This window comes from Salvelinus fontinalis, chromosome 26 (genome assembly GCF_029448725.1).
Source record: "Salvelinus fontinalis isolate EN_2023a chromosome 26, ASM2944872v1, whole genome shotgun sequence".
NCBI lineage: Eukaryota > Metazoa > Chordata > Actinopteri > Salmoniformes > Salmonidae > Salvelinus > Salvelinus fontinalis.
In genome coordinates this window covers 13,066,773-13,088,748 of record NC_074690.1, presented here as the reverse complement: position 1 = coordinate 13,088,748, position 21,976 = coordinate 13,066,773, and the positions used below count along the sequence as shown (strand labels likewise).

At 40.8% G+C, this 21,976-nt stretch overlaps 1 protein-coding gene across 6 annotated transcripts in view; it reads left to right on the top strand.

The window, feature by feature from the left end:
• The window catches only part of LOC129823659 (partitioning defective 3 homolog), a 219,398-nt gene that overhangs the window by 15,006 nt on the left and 182,416 nt on the right, over positions 1–21,976 (top strand). The gene's annotated exons all lie outside the window — the stretch shown is intronic.

Below are 21,976 nucleotides of genomic sequence, written 5' to 3'. Positions count from 1 at the left end.
CTATTCTGAGGTAGCCACGTATAACTGGATAGCAGCAGCATACAGGATGTGTCCCAAATGGCACCCTATACCCATTAGGCTCTGGTTAAAAGTAGTGCACTATGTAGGGAACAGGGTGCCATTTGGGATGACCAGTTTTCCCAGAATTCACCAGAAACTTGATTAAATATTGTATCAATGAGACCATTTTTATGAACAATGCACACGGTTGGACTCTACTTGTATCTGTGGTAACATTAAGCCAGTTTACTCTAATTAAACCAGGTGACAGTTTGGCTTGTTGCAGCATAGGACCCTCATGAACATGTATATTGAAGACCACATTTGAAATAAGCCTTTGGTCTTTGTGTGTGATCCTCGATAATGTTAGGTTGCGCCACACTAACTGTACTATGTAGGCTAATTTTAATTATCAAACAAATTGGATCAAATTTGATCCGTTTGATTCTCCATCTCTGGTTTTGTTCCCCAGCTCCATGGTTGTGTCCCAATGGCACCCTATTCCCTATATATTGCACTTCTTTTGACTATTATCCTATGGGCCCTGGTCAAGAGTAGTACAATATGTATAGGGAATAGGATGGCATTTGGGATGGAACCCATCTTTGGTTTTGTTTCCCCAGCTCCATAAATGTGTTCTTCTCCTCAGGAGCACGTTTCTGTGGGGAGGCTGGCCTGTTCAGAGCTCTCCATAACTGAACACTCAAATGTCAAAGCCTGTGTGGAACACTGAGCACAGGGAGAGGATTGTTTCAGAGGAATGTCTGGCCATTAAATAAACATCTTTCCGTGGCTCAGATGTAATGTACGAATGACTCCACTCCGCAAAAATGCATTGACTCATGATATTTAATTGTTTAATATCAAGACCCTTTGCACAGACATCACGTCTTTTTACTTCTTGCATAGACATCTTTATTCTTGCACCGTTCAGGCTAGTGCTGTTTGTTTGAGCAATGCTAGGCTACAATCAACATTCCACAACCAGTTAAGTGTTGTATTTGTTGTGTGAAATGTGGTGCTTTAGTGATACAAATATCCAATAAGAAACCAGTGCTACAGCTAGCCTGTAGGTCCTACCACTACCAAAAAGCTTTTAAGACTGTGCTGGTTAATCTACTTTCTTTGCAAAGTAATTTTATTGAGTAATAAATAATTATGCCCTTTGAAATTGATGTCACTGCTCAGGCTGATTAGACCTTGGTTTGCATCCCAAATTCCACCCTATTCCCTATATGTTGCACTGCTTTAGACGAATTTATGGATCCTGGTTAAAAATAGTGCACTGTATAGGGAATAGGGTGCCATTTGGGATGCGCACAATATTTATCTGCTATATATAGCAGGATAACTTTTTTCTTTTTATATAAAAAGAGCTCCTCTGACAGATACTTGATTATTAGCCTATTAAAGGGAATAGGGTGCTCTTTGAGATGCTGCCATGTAGATTTGAGATTCGGTACCCTGTTGACTGCACCTCTAAGTTTGAGTCAAGACTGCAGGTAGTAAAGCATAGCCTAACCCAGACATCTGTACAAAACCATAAATGCATGTTGATATCTGCAGAATGGTTTTCAGTGACGGTTTGTTAAGTATTAAATCTGATGTCAGGCTCTCTGAGCTAGTGAGTGCACAACAGAACAGGGCCCTGCATATTCACAAAGCGTCTAGGATCTGGTCCGCCCTTATCCATATAATCTTATTCCTTGTGATTTAAAAGGTATAACAGACCCTAAATCAGCAATCCTGCTGTGAGATGGTTGACATACAGCCTTGATGTCCTCACCAGTGAGAGTGTACCACAGAACAGAGCTCTAGTACTGGTCGTCCTCCGATGGGAAATGCTGTGTAAAGCATATATTCAAATCAAATTTTATTGGCTCAATACACGTGTTTAGCAGATGTTATTGTGGGTGTAGCGAAATGCTTGATGTTGAACAGGAAAAGCTGCTCCCCTACTGTTTGACCATGAGATGATGCAATGGCACATTTCCAATGAGGATTTACCTCCGTGTTTTACCCAAGGCTCAGACTTTTCTGTTTCCATCTACTCAGGCCGGCACCCGTGTTTCACTGGGCTATGGCTCCGGCTGACCTGCTCTAACTTGGAGCCAAGGCAAGACCCTGGGTACTTTTCAGCTTGCATTTACAAAACAATGACTAACTGAACTTTAACACGTTCTCACAAAACAACAGTCTTGAATGATGCAGAGGTTACTGATTTTGCTCACCACAAGTCTGTCCATCCAGAATCACAAATAAAGGTAAAGGTAAAAAAATAAAGGTTAAATAAATAAACAACACACGGCCTTCTGCCCCATTTGAAGTGCGCGCATCTTTTTCGTGAAGTTGTCAGAAGGGATCCCCCCCCAAGGCAAAAATGAATCCATGAAGCAGTCAAACTCTGTAGTCCTTGAAAAACCTGTTATATGTAAACCAATATTGTGCACGGTAGCTTGGAAAATAAAGTGACTCTGGATGACAACATAATGTTTGTTTCCAACATTAGGGCGGTTTTCCTAAAGAAGTTACGTTTTTGTTTCCTTGCCATGATACTAAGGAGTATTGCAATACTACTATTGTCCTGGCTCTAGTTGTCAGCATCCAGTCTATACTTAACCACACTAACGATAGTTGTAGGTGAGTTTTGAGCAAAGGAGAGACTGAGTCTAGACACTATAGAATGTTGTGTTAATAGGCATGCTAGTATATTTTCATACAACTCTCCATTGGACAGTTTCACATATGGCCACCTACGTCACTGATGGTTATAATATATTTATTATATGGCAACTTTTATTTTTATAAATATTTTGTTTCGGAGTCGGAACCGACTGTTGTCAAGTTCGCCAGTCATGAATATTTTGACCACCTGCCCCCTGGAAGGTCTGTGCACGGCCCTGAGCAAGGGACAAATTGAGCTCTCTGTATTAGCAATCCCTGGAGTGCTGTTGAGTTCGTGCTGAGGAAATGCTCTATCGCAGCTGGGGAATCGAAGTTGTGCCCCTTAGCTACCAGCCCTGGCCTGTGTTAACCCAGCCTCTGACTCCTGCCTGCCTCTCCTCTCTTCCTGACAAGATAATGACCTGTTAAGGTCTTTTAATAGCAGCTGTTTAACCTTGTGTGGGTGAAAGGAGGACTGTCAAACAAGAAACAGAGGAAAATGCTTGTTTGGAGCAAGAGTCATTTTTTTTCAGAATATGAATAGTTTAATTGAAGTCTAAGCTGCAGTAGTGATATGTTTTATTTGATTGATGCTATCTTACTGTGCTGCTTTATAATAGAGGCATGTTGAGTGCAATGCAAAGTGAATCGTTGCAAGGACATTGAAGTTGTGTTAAGAGGAACATGTGTAGTGGTGTCACCAGCCCAGACTGGGAAATGATTCTTAGTCTGTCCTTGAAGCTCCTACAGATCTTTGTCCTAGATGGATTATACAAATAAAATCTAAATGTATTGGTTGCGTACACAGATTTGCAGGTGTTATAGCAGATGCAGCTAAATGCTTAATGTTACTAGCTCCAGCAGTGCAGGAGGTACATGTATGACAATGTCACCTCAATCATTCAGCCAAGGCTATTGGTGCCCTCAAAGTCTGCATCCATAATGAGACCCGCATATGCTTTTATTTCACCTCTCAATTCAACCCGTCACTATTACATACATGCACACTGTTATAGTCTACCTTCAGTGTATTTCACAAGCCTTTTCAATAGTCTCTGTACTACGATCTCTCAAAACACCATGCTTGTTGTAACAACAATATTCATAGCATGTAAATACTGTCTTGGCCACCAAGAAAGAACAAGGCACCAGAGCACATTCCTGGGGTTTGACCTCTGGTTTGTCTTTCTGTGAACGCCTTCTAGAATGCCCTGTAGCTACCGCTGTAGTCGTGAACCCATTAGCATCTCTTGACTAAATAATTCCTATACTGTCAAATTCTGCCAAGTGTTAACTGACTGAACAGTCTTCTTAGAAATTAGAAAGGCCCTTTTTAAATACAGTATTTCTATTAATTGGCCCGGAAATCCTGACTAAGAACTGTGATGTTAAAAGTGAGATGAAGTGTTTGGTTGGAGTTGGACAGCCCAGTTATCAGTCAACATTTTACAGATGTCCTCCGAGGCTGTTTGACAGGCTTTGTATTGCAATGTTGTAGTAAGAACACTGTCCTTTTCTACCCAGGCTGCCTTTACAGGGAATGGAAAAGGGCACATTCATGCCAGTGAATGCAAGACCTAGCTGTCTTACTACAGCTGGCATTAAATACACCGCACATACAGGCCCGGTGTTATTTTTTTGCTCCCGCTATTTTTTTTGTTGGTGAGGATTACCTGAACTTCAGAAAAAAAAAACTGCCACTTTGTCAAATTTGACATGGCCATAGTATAGCATAGTACATTGTCGACATCTCTAGTTGTGGCCTTGATTTCCATGTAATTAACCATTTATGCCTCACGCATGATTATATAAAGGTTTGGCCTCAGATATGAGCAGCCTCTTTTTAGTTCCAGGCCAGTTTTCCATATGGTTTTTATGATACATTTCAAGGTGAAATTGTAGGTGACATCACCAAATGAAATTTTGGCAACAGTAGGCCTACGTCTTTTTTGGTCATGAGAAGAATATCCTTATACCTCGGGTTATTTTCAAACCCAACTACAGTTTGCTATTGAACCTGACAGTGTGAGAGACATAAAGAAGACTGGTCTGTGTAGCTAACATCCTCTGACTGTGGGCAGTATCACTCATGAATGTTAATTATCATTCTCATCATTCCCCTATTCCCCCCTCTCTTCTTCCAACACTACTCCATCTCCCTCCTCTCCCAGCCCTCTCAAGCTGAACCTCTGAAAGAACACACTGCAAGTGTTCATAGTAAACAAGTGTCCAATTTGTAAGTCGCTCTGGATAAGAGCGTCTGCTAAATGACTTAAATGTAAATGTAAGTGTTCTTGATAACTCCTCTCCACATAAAGATGTTCTGAAGGTCTGTGTTCTTCAGATATCAACATAATCTCCTTCTAATAATTTACACTGAAATATTGCATCTGCACTGAAATAAGCAGATTAATTTATCCGTCAATGTTAATTGCAGCTCCATGTAGCTTCAGGCTCCCTCCACTTAATGCGAGTAAGAGAACCATTACTCTCATAGTGGTCACTTTGGCTACATCCCATTTGGGATTCAGACTTAGGTTTTGCTCTAATTAGGCGTGCCTGAGAATTTCACTTTTCTAAAACTAATGTGGAATGCCTCTCCGGGAGCTTTGTGTTTTCAAAATGTATGCAGATCTTTGGTTCCTTGTCTCTGGATTAAGACAGATATTTAAAACTACAAGATGTATATTTTTGGGCGACCTGACCAAATTCACATAGACCTGTCATTCTCATTGAAAGAAAGTCTGAGGGGGTAGATTTGTTCTATGTGTGCTATTACTATGCTCCCGTTAAGTTTTGTTTTTGCTTTTTTACTTTCAGTTTTGTACACCAGCTTCAAACAGCTAAAAATACAATGTTTTAGGTTATGGAAAATATATTTCACAGCGGTTTAGATGGTACTGTGATTCTTTATACTAGCTTGCTAAAATTCTAATAGTTTGCCTAATTTCAGTTTGTGACAAAATAAGCATCTTTGAAGAAGGACTGTCTTAACGGCATAGGATGACTCTTGATGTTTCCCTTTTAAACTACTGGGTATAGGTTTAGAGATGTGCAATAGGTTTTCTTTCATGTACTCTGGTGGTGTGGTCTCTGACCTCATTTGAGACTGTCCTCTTGGCTGCATTTCGTGCCATTTCTTATGCTATCTGAGAGACTCAAACACTGTAACAAAATCTATGGGAGGCCCATTCAATGACGTTTTGGGAATTTTAGATTCTCCCTGATTGGGGGGGGGGATAGATAAAAAAAAAAAATACGGTACATTGTATCTTTTATTTTTTATTTTTTATTTTTTTAACAATATCACAATATTATTTTCGTGGTAGTTGGCTGTACCTGCGCCAAAACTCCTGTATTTTTTTTCATATCTTGTTCTCAATATTTTTAAGTAGGGAGACAATTTGTTTACAGCACTTCTATTTCCATGGCTGATCAAAACAACTTGTATTCTCTTGTCCTTCTGCAGCAGATATGTGAGCAATGGAGGCTTAATAAAATCAGTTTTGAATCACAATACATAAAATCCTGACAATCGCAATAAATCAAATACATTTTTGTCACATGCGCCGAATACAACAGGTGTCGACCTTACCGTGAAATGCTTACTCACAAGCCCTTAACCAACAATGCAGTTCAAGAAATAGTTAAGAAAATATTTACTAAATAAACCATAAAATAACAATAACGAGGCTATATGTAGGGGGTACCGGTACTAAGTCAATGTGCGGGGGTACAGGTTAGTCAAGGTCATTTGTACATGTAGGTAGGCGTAACGTGACTATGCATAGATAATAATAAACAGCCAGTAGCAGCGTACAAAACAAATGAATTCAGTCTTATGGCTTGGGGGTAGAAGCTGTTAAAGGACCTTTTTGTCCTAGACTTGGCACTCTGGGTCTTTGACAATTTTTTGGGGGCCTTCTGACACCGCCTAGTACACACATTGTATCAGCACCTAAGTAAGGCTGTATGTATTGTGATATTGTTTGGTGAGGTACCTGGCAATACCCAGCCCTACTGCCTGTCTGTCTACTTTTATAGTTTGGATTTTGTTAGTTCTCAAATAGGATCTTATAAATAAACTCCATTATCTGTTTTACATACATACTTTATCTGGTTTTAGTCGTTTAAGTTTACACTGAGTGAGCGCATATGTACCATGTTGATAGATTTAAATGTACTTTTGTCGGCCTGAAAGGAAGCAGAGTGTAGATTAGGGCAGCTGTCAAAGTAAGTACATTGGCCTGTATGTAACGTCTCAGATTAGGAGTGCTAATTTATGATCAGTTTGGCCTTTGATCATCATGAATAAGATTACATACAGGGGGGACCTGATCCTAGAACAGCACTGAGCTATTAAAGGAAACTCTGCCAGGACTGAGGCGTAAGCAGCAGCACAAAGCAGAATCTGAAGCAAGGCTGGACCCAGCTGTCTGTCAGTGACTGTACATCTGCCTGTCCAAACCGGTCTGTGTGTACGTCTGTCTCTACATGCTGTACAGTCAGTCTCTCCTGAATGATCCCGGCACCTGGGTCCACACCTTAGTGCTAATATTCAAAGTCTTGAGAAGAAAAACAACTTCTACAGGGAGGGCAAGCCTCCAGTACTCTGGCACAGGGATGTTACCACTGCTAATATAGAGTTATTGTTTTGGTTGTTATTTTAAGGCCTGTCTCGGTTGTCATAAACATGTCAGTTAATATTCACTTGACCATAATGTACAATGGTAGTTATGGATTGAGCATTGAACTGCATGTAAAGGCTGTAAAATAAACCTATTATTATTTATTTATTTTATTTTTTTTGGGGGGGGGTGGATCAGCTTAATATTGCGGAAAGAATGTTGCTTCCAATGTAATTGTCTGCATCATTTCCAATCCCCCATATTTTTTTGGTTAAATATATATATCCATTCACGTATGCATACATATATACATACACATACCTACATAGACATACAGACTTTTTTTAAAGAGTATACCTTTATTATTATTCCCCGCAAACCCTACCACCGATCCCCTAATTGGAGTAAACTGAAACATTTCTGTTTTTACCTTCAATTTATGCATCTTATACACATTTTACAGACAGTCTACTTTATAATAGTTCTCTCTTGTTTGTTCTTATAAACCTATTATTAACATGTTTTCATATGAAGATGACTAGAGGAAGCTGTAAGGTGTTGGGATATGGACTGTCTGTCTGTCGCAGCACCTCGGCACTCAATGAAATTAATTGTGACACATCTCTCCACTTCCCAATGACCTTTCCAATGGTGAAATATTGTAGTTTGAGTCAGTCTGAGTGGATGGAGCTTGTCCGGGGGGAATATAGTGTACTATATTGGGAATAGGGTGCCATTTGGGACACCTCCTCAGTTGACTCTCCATACTGACATCCTGGCCCTGGGCCCAGGCACTCACAAAGGGAAATCACGGCCAGCGTCCTTAGGATCCAGTCTCAACACGATCTTAGATCTGTTGCAGGCGCTGGCGTTTCTCACTACATTATATACAGTGTCCTCAATGGCACCCTATTCCCTATATAGTGCACTGCTTTTGACCAGGGCCTTAAATCTCTGTCAAAAAATAGTGCACTATGTAGGGAATACGATGCCGTTTGCGGTGCACTCTCTTCCTCAGTGGTAAGATTTTAACTTTGATCCTTGGGAGAACCTTGTCAACCGCTAACATGTTTAGCTTTGTCTGTCACCGCAGCAAAATATTCCTAGCTTATGCTACTCTTAATAGAATGATCGGTTGCTCTTATGAGTCTGCACACATGGAAATGGGCTGTGTACGTAACTGTTTGCTCAGCTGCAATTGAACTGATTTTAGCGTTTTCCAGTTTTGGGGAGTGGCACCATGTATTTCCCTGTTCCAGTCCTGTTGTTTTGACTTTATTTTGTTTGAGGGGAATATATTGAACAGAGTGAGCTCAGATACACACCTGGAGCACCTTTGGCAGGCTCTGCACTCTCTTCACTGGAGGGAGGTGGAGGAGAGAGGAGGGTACCCACCAAGGATGTGTCCCAAATACCACTCTATTCCCTATATAGTGCACTACTTTTGACCAGGAATTGAGTGTCCTTTGGGACAATGACCAAGCCTCTGCATAATCAGCTCAACACAAGTTAAATGACACCAGCTGTGCTCCAGGGCTCGACGCTGTTATTCTCTGGCCTGTGTCCCCCAAATGGCACCCTATTCCCTATGCAGTGCCTTGCTTTTGAATAGAGCCCTGGTCAAAAGTAGTACACTGCAGGGAACAGAGTCTAATTCAGACAACTCTGTCATCACCTCAGCCACCTCCCCGAAGAGCAGAAGGAAGCAGCATTTCCTCAAAGGGAGAGAGTTCACCCAAATGACAACATTACTTTGATTTCATTGCCCTGTAAGCCGTCTATTTGACAGAAATCCATGATTTGGTTTAGTTTTCCCGGCACTGTGAAAAGATGTCATCAAGATGTCAGTACAGCCCATCTGCCAACTTCTGTCTGAACAGTTTGGGCTACACACTAATATGACCCCTCTGTGGAAAGGTGTACTTGTTCGTAAGAAATTCATGTCGGTTGTTAGGACACCCACTCGTCTGAAGACCCCCCCCCCCCCCCCCCCCCCACCCCCTGGTAGCAGTAAAAAATGTATAATGGAAGTATACACTACCGTTCAATAGTTTGGTGGCCATTTAGAAATGTCCTTGTTTTTGAAAGAAAAGCACTTTTTGTCAGTTTTTAAAAGAACATAAAATTGATCAGAAATATAGTGTAGACATTAATGTTGTCAATGACTATTGTAGCTGGAAACGGCTAATTTTTTTATGGAATATCTACATAGGCGTAATTATCAGCATCCATCACTCCTGTGTTCCAATGGCATGTTGTTAGCTAATCCAAGTTTATAATTTTAAAAGGCTAATTGATCATTAGAAAACCCTTTTGCAATTATGTTAGCACAGCTGAAAACTGTCGTCCTGATTTAAAGAAGCAATAAAACTGACTACCTTTAGGCTAGTTGATTGTCTGGAGCATCAGCATTTGTGGGTTTGATTACATGCTCAAAATGGCCAGAAACAAATAACTTTCTACTGAAACTCGTCAGTCTATTCGTGTTCTGAGAAATTGCCAAGAAACTGAAGATCTCGTTCAACGTTGTGTACTACTCCCTTCACAAGAACAGCGCAAACTGTCTCTAACCAGAATAGAAAGAGGAGTGGGAGGCCCCGGTGCCCAACTGAGCAAGAGGACAAGTACAATTTTGTCTAGTTTGAGAAACAGACGCCTCAGAAGTCCTCAACTGGCAGCTTCATTAAATAGTACCTGCAAAACACCAGTCTCAACGTCAACAGTGAAGAGGCAACTCTGGGATGCTGGCCTTCTAGGCAGAGTTCCTCTGTCCAATGTCTGTGTTCTTTTGCCCATCTTCATCTCTTTTCTTTTTATTGGCCAGTCTGAGATATGGCTTTTTCTTTACAACATTAACAATGTCTACACTGTATTTCTGATCAATTTCGTTATTTTAATGGACAAATAATGAGCTTTTCTTTAAAAACAAGGACATTTTTGTGACCCCAATCTTTTGAACGTATGCATAATCTTTTATTGATCTTTCTTACCGCTCAGATAAAGGACATACACTTCAGAACAAACCTATTTTAGATTTTGTTGGGGGACTGTTCCATGTAGTGAATCTGTTATTCAATGAGCTTTGGCTAGTAAGCAGTAAGGCCAAATAACAAATGTTAATCAAATAATTGTTTTAAATATTTTTTGTTGATACTTCAAGGGGTCTTAATTCAAAATCAAATAGCTAAATCATCCTTGGTAGGACCTTCTTCTTGATAATGATGATTAACTGAAGCCATCACCCTATAGATTTCCTTGGACATATGAAGAGATTGTCTTGGTGTACTATCTCTGATCAGATTTACTGATTTGAACTATTGTGTGTAGAAACACTAAAGGTGCAGGGGGGTTGCTTTCCTTCACACAAACTGTTTGAGCTTGCTGAATGTTTCGTATGAGTGTCTTCCACCAGCTACAGATGGATCTCCACCTCAGATACTGAGGATGCATCCCAAATGGGACCCTATTCCCTAATATTGCACACTTTTGACCAGGGCCCATGGAATAGGGTGCCATTTGGAACACAGCCTCTGACCACCTGAAGTCACTGGAGATCAGATCAGTCATTATGAAGTTGACAGCCTTAAGAAATATGAGAGGAACCCGTCTTCTCATTCTACTTGAACAGAGGGTTAAGAATCCAGAATGAAACTGCGCCGGGCCGGCACCGAACCCCTCCAACGCTGATCTCAGGTCTGCCAAAGCTTTGAGCTGCTGCCTCTTGAGCCTCACTTTGCTGAAGGTCTATAAATGTAATCCAGTTCATTGATCTAGCAGCCAGCTGTGTGTGTGTGTGTGTGTGAAAGCCATACTTGATCTCTCTCCTCTCAGCTCTGTTCTTACTTACTTTCTGACGTTCTTCCCAATCACTTTCATTACTTTGTATTCTGTACTTTCAGTCAGTCTCAGGTATTTTTGTTTGGTGCATCTAGTTTGTTTAATGTGCTGCTCTGTTGCTGCAAACTGTATCAATAACCAATGAGACTGGTGATATGATACACTACTCTATCTAATGTAGCAAGAAGATGGGGTGATTCTCAAGTTGCTGTGTGTGGCCTCATTCAGAACCTCGGGGCTACCCCCCCCCCCCCCCCCCAATAGGAACATAACCCATGTCCCAGGAGAGCAGTACATCAGCAGGTAGCAGACAGCAGGTGTACTGTGTGTAGAATAACAGCAGGTTGATGGGCTGTGGAAGCACCACTATGCCCTGAAGAGGGTGGAGACATGTCGGGCCTACCAGGTAGTAGTCGGTCTGTCCTTCCCCCAAATGGCACACTGAGCCCTGTTTTTTTAAAAGTAAAAAGTAGTGCTCAAAATAGGGATAAGGGTGACATTTGGGACTGTGTGGCACTAACTTTTTAAGTTGGTTTTGTTTTGATTGACTGTTTTTGAATAAATACAAGAAATCAATCTGACATAAGAATGTTATTTTTTTTAAAGCGTGATTTAAATGCTTTAATCTTGAACAACTCAGTCCTGGGGTGAAGACGGGCGTGTATCTGAAGATCTAGCTTGGCTTTTCTAGTTTGTTAATTGTAAGCTCTATAAAATTGTGTGCAGAATAGATTGGCCTAAAGGACACTGAATTCCTTTTTGTGTAGCTTAATTTTTAAAATAAAATAATGTTTAGTGTTCTCTGCACTCTAGTCTATACACACACACACACATTTGTAAGTGTCGTCTTCATTTCCAGTGGATCAGAACTTTGTCTGTTCTCTCTCTACTTTTACACTGAGCAGACTGGGAGCTCTGCTCGCCTGTTACTCGTCAGAGGTCATGTCCTGTCGGCGGCGACATCACGCCCACCAAGAATTATGTTCCCTGTTGAACTCCACATGTCTGAATTCAGAGTGCGAATTATATAGTACTGTTCGGGTAGGGCTGGGCGACGTATATAGAATTAATTGAAATGTATGTTTTAGCGCGATGTTCCAAATGCCTGTATCGCAAGAATCAAGGTGTTCATATTTTTTATTTTCATGAGCGTTGTCTCCTTCGCTCCTTCTGTGCCGTGTGCACTGTGCACCTTCCCACTCACACAGACACCAAGCCCATTCCCCTGCCACTCACAACAACAAAAGATGGAAAATAACTACTTCCTCTCTGACAACAAGCAGTTTAAACTCCTATTTGCGTTTCGTGTTTGGTCCAACAGAATCGTTCATATCGACACCAACTCGCTTAAACATTATTTGACTGTAATAGAGGAAAAATGAACCTTTCTAACGATACCCTTTTTATGTATCAACTCAAAATGTAGAACAGAGCAGACCCCACTAAACCGAGAGTATCAATGAACGTGATTGTGGAAAATGAATGTGCCGTTTCTGTTGCGAGTGTCATTGCGGGTACTGCTAGCAGCATTTTAGCCACAGACTTATGTGCTAGCTGTCTAGTCTGTGTTTTATAAATGTGCACAAAAAGACACATTTATATAAGCAATTGGCAACTGGTTCTCATTCTGAGAAATAAGTGTCTTATCCAGGTAGGTTACCTGATTTCAATATTTTAACAAAGTAAACTGGGCACCCTATTTGATTTATTTTATTCAATTCCGTCTGGTACGAGAATGGTAGTCTGGAAAGCTGAGTATATTGGCTATTGATCGGTGCCTTCAAATCTTTGTTATGTCTTACCGTATATATGGGCATACAAATTTATAAAGGGCTGGCCGAGCCGCTGACTTAATTTCAAGATGGCTGCTACCTGAATTCCGGTTAGAGTTGTGAAGCCTAAACACGGAATACGTTGATGTACACCAAAAGCCGGGACTCCACAGATCATGAGGATATCTTATTTGTCTGCCTGAGACCTAACGTTATTTATCACCAGCCCCAAGAGTCAAAATGTTTATTTTACACAGCGTTTTCACCAAACAGCAAACATCTTTCAAGGCAGCTTCCAGTTGGTCTGTTTGAGCTATAGCTAAATGGGGATATCAAATTAATCATTAGGTTTGTAGGAACACATCTTGCCTATTGCCTGCTTATGCTCTGTAGGCATCCTTATCCCCTGTATGTCCCCTGACAACACCACAATGTTTGAGAGAGTTTGGTGTTATAGAAATGTAGTTTTTATAATGAACAATAACTTTTGTTAGGCATGTCCAGTGTGCAAAAACAGTGCAATTTAGGTCTCTCTTTATGTAGTGTTGTCTCGTCGTGGTGTGGTCCTTTATTTTTAATCCCAGCCCCCATCCCAGCAGGAAGCCTTTTGGTAGGCCGTCATTGTAAATACGAATTTTTAACTGGCTTGCCTTGTTAAATAAAATAAATTGCCACATTCAGACACTTTGGAGAAGTTGAAAGGACACTTGAATGATACCCCATAACACCCTCACAATGTTTTGAGGGAGGTTGATATTAGAGGTAGACCGATAATGATTTTTTTTAAATATATATATTTGTGACAATTACAACAATATTGAATGAACACTTATTTTAACTTAATATAACACGTCAATAAAATCAAATTAGTCTCAAATAAATAATGAAACATGTTCAGTTTGGTTTAAATAATGCAAAAACAAAGTGCAATATGTGCCATGTAAGAAGCTAACGTTTAAGTTCCTTGCTCAGAACATGAGAACATATGAAAGCTGTTGGTTCCTTTTAACATGAATCTTCAATATGTCAAAGTAAGAAGTTTTAGGTTGTAGTTATTATAGGACTTTCTCTCTATACCATTTGTATTTCATATACCTTTGATTATTGGATGTTCTTATAGGCACTTTAGTATTGCCAGTGTAACAGCATAGCTTCTGTCGCAACTAGCCAGGCGGCCCAAACTGTTGCATATACCCTCACTCTGCGTGCAATGAACGCAAGAGAAGTGACACAATTTCCCTCGATAATATTGCCTGCTAACATTAATTTATTTTAACTAAATATGCAGGTTTAAAAAATATATACTTATGTATTGATTTTAAGAAAGGTGTTGATGTTTATGGTTAGGTATATTGGTGCAACGACAGTGCTTTTTTTCCCGCAAATGCCCTTGTTAAATCATCACCCGTTTGGCGAAGTAGGCTGTGATTCAATATGAAATTAACAGGCACCGCATCGATTATATGCAACGCAGGACACGATAGATAAACTAGTAATATCATCAACCATGTGTAGTTAACCAGTGATTATGTTAAGATTTTATGTTTTTTTATAAGATAAGTTTAATGCTAGCTAGCAACTTACCTTGGCTTCTTGCTGCCCTCGCGTAACAGGTAGTCAGCCTGCCACGCAGACTCCTCGTGGAGTGCAATGTAAGGCAGGTGGTTAGAGCGTTGGACTAGTAACCGTAAGGTTGCAAAAACGAATCCCTGAGCTGACAAGGTAAAAATCTGTCATTCTGCCCCTGAACAAGGCAGTTAACCCACCGTTCCTAGGCCGTCATTGAAAATATGAATGTGTTCTTAACTGACTTGCCTCGCCTATAAAGGTGTAAAAAAAAAAAAAAAAAAAAAAAAAAAAACGGCAAATCGTTGTCCAAAAATACCAAGTTATGAAAACTTGAAATCGGCCATTCCGATTAATCGGTCGACCTCTAGTACGGACATTACAATTTATTGCCCTGGCCACATCTGCAGTCCTCATGCCTCCGTGCAGCATGCCTAAGGCACGTTCACACAGATGAGCAGGGACCCTGGGGTTCTTTCCTTTGGTGTTTTTCCAGTCAGTAGAAAGGCCTCTTTAGTGTCCTAAGTTTTCATAACTGTGACCTTAATTGCCTACCGTCTGTAAGCTGTTAGTGTCTTAATGACCGTTCCGCAGGCGCATGTTCATTAATTATTTATGCTCTATTGAACAAGCAACAGTGTTTAAACTCTTTTACAATGAAGAGCTATGAACTTATTTGGATTTCTATAAATTATCTTTGAAAGACAGGGTCCTGAAAAAGGGAAAAAATAAACGTCAAAAGTAGTGCACTGTATAAGGAATAGGGTCACAGATGCCTTATGGTACACAGCCCTGATCTGCCTGTTGTTTCCTATCATCTCATGCTAGGACATGTCCCCCTAGCCCAACAGGCTTCCAGACAGACAAACGAATCCATATAGAAGTGATATGGTCTGTTATCCATTCAAAATGGCCTAATCCCCTCGACGGAAGAGTGACTAAAGAATAAAGGATTTGTTTGAGTTATCACTAAAGCAGTCCCAAGTCTGCTTTCCTCTTTTTTGGACTTCCTCTCCATTCAGTTAGGTTAATGCTCTCTACCTCTTATCCACAATTTGTGAAGTTCCACTGGATTCATTTGTGTGGAGGGGAATCTTTCCTATTTATTGAACTGCCATTCAGGCTTATGCGTGTTTGCTGAATTGTGGGCTCTGGCAAACCCCTTTCTCAGTTCTGGGATAGTTTTTCTTCCACTTAGACTTCAATCTTCTTTTATTCGCCAACATCAAGCGGTCTAAGTAAGGGGTAGTGTTGGCAGTGTGACAGCCAGTGTAACTGAAGACTCTGACGTGTGTCTCCAATTTCCCTCCCATTTCTCTCTAAAAGGATTGACCTTAAATAGAAATTCTAATTGTCATTATTTTTTTCTCTGCTCCGCTCTGCTTTCCTTTGCTGTCTGCGAAAATGTTTACATTTGAACTTACATTTTTCTGTACTTGAAAGGTGATTGCAGACTTGTCGTTGTTCGGAAGGTACTCTCCGGCTTTGGCAGTAATATTCCATAACATCAATGCATATTCGTTTTGACATGGTTGAATGAATAGCGGTAGGAGGAAACCCTGATTTTCCTTGCTGAAAGGCACTGTGCTGAAATGTTGCTTTAACAGTCACTGTGTCTATACAAATCTTGGAGTATAATACTGTACATTCCCTATCAATTTCTCATGACTGGGTTTCCTGAAAAGCAGAAATGTTTGCCCACAGGATGTTTTCTGTCTTCATACTATTCCACAATATGCTTTTGGTTTGGCTGCTTCATTTAGGGGATCGGAATGCCATTTAATTGCGTCCCAAATGGCACCCTATTCCCTATATTAAAAGTAGTGCACTATATAAGGAAGGGAATAGGGTGCCATTTTGGATGCGCATTTGTTAAAATGAGCTGTTGGCTGTGTTATCTTTCAGAGTAGGCGTAATGGAATGAAAATGTTGTCTGATAATAACGTTGACTTTAATTCATGAACATTATTGTGATTTAGATTTTAGATTTTGCTCATTTGCTTTAATTGCTGTTCTTGCCAGTGGAAATACCATACCGACTTATTCAATTGCGAAATACCAAACTGTAACTTGAATTTTAATTCTAGAATCCTAGTAGATGCGTATAGCTTACAACTGTAGTTAAAAAAAAAAAAGCCAAAGCAGAGCTCTGTAGGCCTACTTGAATTGCGTCATTAACTTCTTTGGTGTAGGGGGCAGTATTTCCACATCCGGATGAAAAGCGTGCCCAGAGTAAACTGCCTGCTACTCAGGCCCAGATCCTAGGATATACATATTATTAGTAGATTTGGATAGAAAACGCTCTGAAGTTTCTAAAACTGCGTGAATGCTGTCTGAGTATAACAGAACTCATATGGCAGGCAAAAACCTGAGAAAAAAATCCAACCAGGAAGTGGGAAATCTGAGGTTTGTAGGTTTTCAACGCTATGCTTATCCAAGATACAGTGGAAATGGGGTCATATTGCACTTCCTAAGGCTTCCACTAGATGTCAACAGTCTTTAGAACCTTGGTTGATGCTTCTACTGTGAAGTGGGGGCGAATGAGAGGAGATTGAGTAAGGTCTCTCCCAGAGTGCCACGAGCTGACCATGCGCGTTCATGTGAGTTAGCTGCGTTCCATCGCATTTCTGAAGACAAAGGAATTCTCCGGTTGGAACGTTATTGAAGATTTATGTTAACATCCTAAAGATTGTTTTTATACATTGTTTGACATGTTTCTACGGACTTTAACGGAACTTTTAGGACTTTTCGCCTGTACTTTCCGCTGGACTTGCACGCGTGTCGTGAGTTTAGATTGTGAACTGAAAACGTGAACAACAAGGAGGAATTTGGACATAAATTATGGACTTTATGGGAATTTTTTTTTTTTGTTGGTGGAACTGGGATTCCTGGGAGTGCATTCTGATGAAGATCATCAAAGGTAAGTGAATGTTTATAATGTTATTTCTGACTTCTGTTGACTGCACAACATTGCTGATATCTCTTTGGGTTGATTTGTCGTCTGAGCGCCGTACTCAGATTATTGCATGGTTTACTTTTTCCGTAAAGTTTTTTTGAAATCTGACACAACGGTTGCATTAAGGAGAAGTGGATCAAAAATTCCATGCATAACAGTTGTATCTTTTAGCAATGTTTATTATGAGTATTTCTGTAAATTGATGTGGCTCTCTGCAATATCACCGGATGTTTTGGAACCACTGAACAACGCGCCAATTTAAACTCATATTTTTGGATATACTTTACCAAACAAAACATACATGTATTGTGTAACATGAATTCCTATGAGTGTCATCTGATTAATCGTCAAAGGTTAGTGATTAATTTTATCAATATTTCTGCTTTTTGTGACTCCTCTCTTTTGCTGAAAAAATGGCTGTTTTTCTGTGCTCTGACCTGACATAATTGTTTGGTTTTCTTTTGTCGTAAAGCCCTTTTGAAATCGGACACTGTGGCTGGATTTACAACAAGTGTATCTTTAAAATGGTGTAAAATACATGTATGTTTGAGGAATTTTAATGATGGGATTTCTGTTTTGAATTTGGCGCCCTGCAGTTTCACTGGCTGTTGACGAGGTGAGACGCTACCGTCCCACATACCCTAGAGAGGTTAACTTCTTATGGCTGCAGGGGCAGTATTGAGTAGCTTGGATGAAAGGTGCACAGAGGTGCCCAGAGTAAACTGCCTGCTGCTCAGTCCCAGTTGCTAATATATGCATATTATTATTCGTATTGGATAGAAAACACTCGGTAGTTTCTAAAACTGTTTGAAATATGTCTGTGTATAACAGAACTCATATGGCAGGAAGTTCCACTTCCTGTTTGAATTGTTTCTGAGGTGGCAGATTTTCCACCAAGCTCTCATTGAAATTAGAGAGATATTGATGAGTATTCACTTCCTACAGCTTCCACTAGATGTCAATAGAACTTTGTCTGATGACTCTAATGTCCAATTTGTAAGTCGCTCTGGATAAGAGCGTCTGCTAAATGACTTAAATGTAAATGTAATGTAATGTGAAGGGGGGCCGAAGGAGACAGGAATTAGTTATCACTGCCATGAGGTGACCACTCATTGAACACGCGCCTTCACATGAGGAGGACCTCCGTTCCACCGCTCTTCTGAAGTCAATCTAATTCTCCGGTTGGAACGTTATTCAAGATGTATGTTAACAACATTCTAAAGATTGATTCAGTACATCGTTTTACATGTTTCTACTGTCTGTTACGGAACTTTTGGACATTTTGTCACGTTATAGTGGATGCGCTTTGTGACTTTGGAATTGTTTACCGCTAACGCGCTAACCAAAGTAGCTAATTGGACATAAATAATGGACATTATCGAACAAATCAAGCATTTGTGGACCTGGGATTCCTAGGACTGCATTCTGATGAAGTTCATCAAAGGTAAGGAAACATTTATCATGTATTTTCTGGTTTCTGTTGACCCCAACATGGCGGCTAATTTGGCTATTGTTCTGAGCTCCGTCTCAGATTATTGCATGGTTTATTTTTCCGTAAAGTTTTTTTGAAATCTGACACAGCGGTTGCATTAAGGAGAGGTATATCTATAATTCCATGTATTATCATCTACATTTATGATGAGTATTTCTGTTGAAACGATGTGGCTTTGCAAAATCACTTGATGTTTTTGGAACTAGTGAATGTAACACGCCAATGTAAACTCAGATTTTTTGTTATAAATATAAATTTTATCAAACAAACATGCATGTATTGTGTAACATGAAGTCCTATGAGTGTCATCTGACGAAGATAATCAAAGGTTAGTGATTAATTTTATCGATATTTCTGCTTTTTGTGAAAGCTACCTTTTCGCTGGAAAAATGGCTGTGCTTATTGTGGTTTGGTGGTGACCTAACATAATCGTTTGTAGTGCTTTCGCTGAAAAGCATATTTGAAATCGGATACTTTGGTGGGATTAACAACAAGATTACCTTTAAAATGATATAAGACACATGTATGTTTGAGGAATTTTAATTATGAGATTTCTGTTTGAATTTGGATGCTGTCATCGATCCCGGTAGCGGGATGCAGCCATAAGAAGTTAACAACTTTAGCTGCTGCGAGGAGCAAAATGGCCAATTTGTGAATGGCGTGTGGGTTACTGCGGGTTGTGGTCAAAGTATGTGCTTGCGTGCCTGTGTAGTGCTTATGCTGACCTGCACAGATGAGGGTCTAATGGATGAATGAGCCACTCTGTGATTGGATGGTGTAGGTTTACACACTGGCCCTAGCCTGCCGTCTGAGCTGGGTGTCCTGTGGCACCATCTGGCCAGCTCTCTTTCACCCACACCAGACCCTGGGTACAGATACTATTTTAAATCTTTCAAATACTTTGAGTGTTTGCCCTAGCCTGCCTGGAGTTCCACTAGATGGGCTGCGTTTGGGTCTATTCTTTAAGCCAGGAAAGTTCAGTCGAGCACAAAGTATGTGAAATTATTTCAAATAGCATTTAAACCAAGGTCTGACCCACACTGGCTCAACTAGAGGAAGGTATCAGTGAGATAGATGCCCGTCCCTCCTCCCTCCTCGTTAACACTGGGTTCCCTGTGTCCTCGCTAGGCCTCTAGCGAACACTCCTAATCTCAACACCCACACGGGGGGAGAGGATACTACTGTCTCTCTCTCTGCTGTCTCTCTGTCTACACCTCCTTTGCTCTCACATCGTGGTGTTGAGAAAAAGCCTCCGCTGTGAAGTGCTGGGTTTTCTCCACTGGAGTGTGGCTGGTTGACAGTTAATTGATTTAGCGTTCCAGGTTCGTCCCCCTGAAGGTCGTAGTGGCAGTGTGTGCTGCTCTCCAAGGCCTGTTCATCTAAAAAGCTTTTCATGTGGCCTGGTTAAGCAGATTATTTCTTTAGGTGGATTGAGATCAAATGGGGTGACAGAGGTAGACCTAGCTACTCCTCATTGCCAAGCCTCTCTTGCCCCCAGTTCAAACCAGTTCCATTCCAACCTGATGTGAAACGTGGTCCTACTAAGTGCTTTAAGGGGCTCTGCTCGGCCCTAACGATTGAAGTAACGAGCAAACATCCAGTCCAAGTAATTACAGATATTTTTAGAATCTACTCTGCCTCCTGTTTTTAATCTTTTCATTCTCGATTGGATCAGAGATCCACAATTGCACTTCATAAATCTGAATGTAACATTGTGTGTTGAGAGTGGGACCCCATTCCAGGAAGGGTATGCTTGGCCCTGTGGCCGGGGGCTGATGAGGGGGGGGAGTAGGGTTGGACTAGAGGGGCTGGCTCCTGGCTGTATGTCATGTGGATGAGGAAGCCTCTGAGAAATAGTCCTGTCTGATGGGGCTCTGAGGATGCATTCCAAATGGTACCCTATTCCTTACATAGCAGTGCACTATATAGGGAATAGGGTGCCACTTGAAATGGAGGTAAAGTCTCAGTATGACAGGTAGAGGGGCCAGTACAACACTAGTCCTATGGAGTGCATGTCCCAAATGGCACCCTATTCCCTATATAGTGCACCAGTTTTGACCAGGGCCCATAGAGCTCTGGCCAAAAGTAGTGCACTATATAAGCTACCATTTGGGACATAACCAGGGCCTGTGTCAGTAACAAGATATGCCGATTACCTAGCCTATGTTCATTACTCTCTGCAGGCATGGCTTTGTGCTTAGTCCTGAAGTGTGTTACATTTCTGTGTGTGTGACTATAAGCTCATCTGGAATCTTAAGTACAGGTCCTCAGTGGGAATTACTACTTACTATTTATTCACTCAATTTACAACCAGGCTGCCCTTTTCCAGTGTTACGCTGTGTGATAGAGAGACTGTAGGCAGAAATAACTCATGTTAGACTGAGCTGAGGAAATGGAGAAAGGGGGTAAAGAGGAAAGGTAATATCTTGTTTTAAATCACAATGACACGGCACAAACACAGCCACAATGAACCAGTTGAGTTAACTATAGTTCTCAGCTATAGACCTCTGTCCTCCAAACCCGTCTCTCTCTCCCCAACACCCCTCTTTCGTCACCTCGGTACCAGGCCAGTCAGTCCCCAGACTGTGTCCCAAATGGCACCCTAATCCTTATATAGTGCAGTACTTTTGACCAGAGCCCTATGTAGGGAATTTGGTGCTATTTAGTCCACAGGCATGTGCACGGTGTACGTGACGTTGTGTGGTCGCCGATTCACAACAAATGAACTTGACTTTAGATAGCTACCCAAATGTTGTAGTGAGATTTGTCAAAGTTGATTTGTGGGTAATTTTTGAGTCATGACACAACGTTGTTCTAATGTTAATTTGTGTTGTGCAGCTCCATTGCTTCACATCTCTGCTGTGTCTGGAAGGTGCTGTTCCCTCAAACCACCATGTTTCTCAATCCTAGTTTACACACAGGGTGTTTTTACACTACCAAAATATGAAGTAAGATCTGCCTTCTACATCTCTTTACATTATTGGAGGTGGTGTGGGCCATGGCCAGACCCACATTCATGCTTCATGTGTCCAGCTAATAGTCTACCTCACCGGTTGAGTTG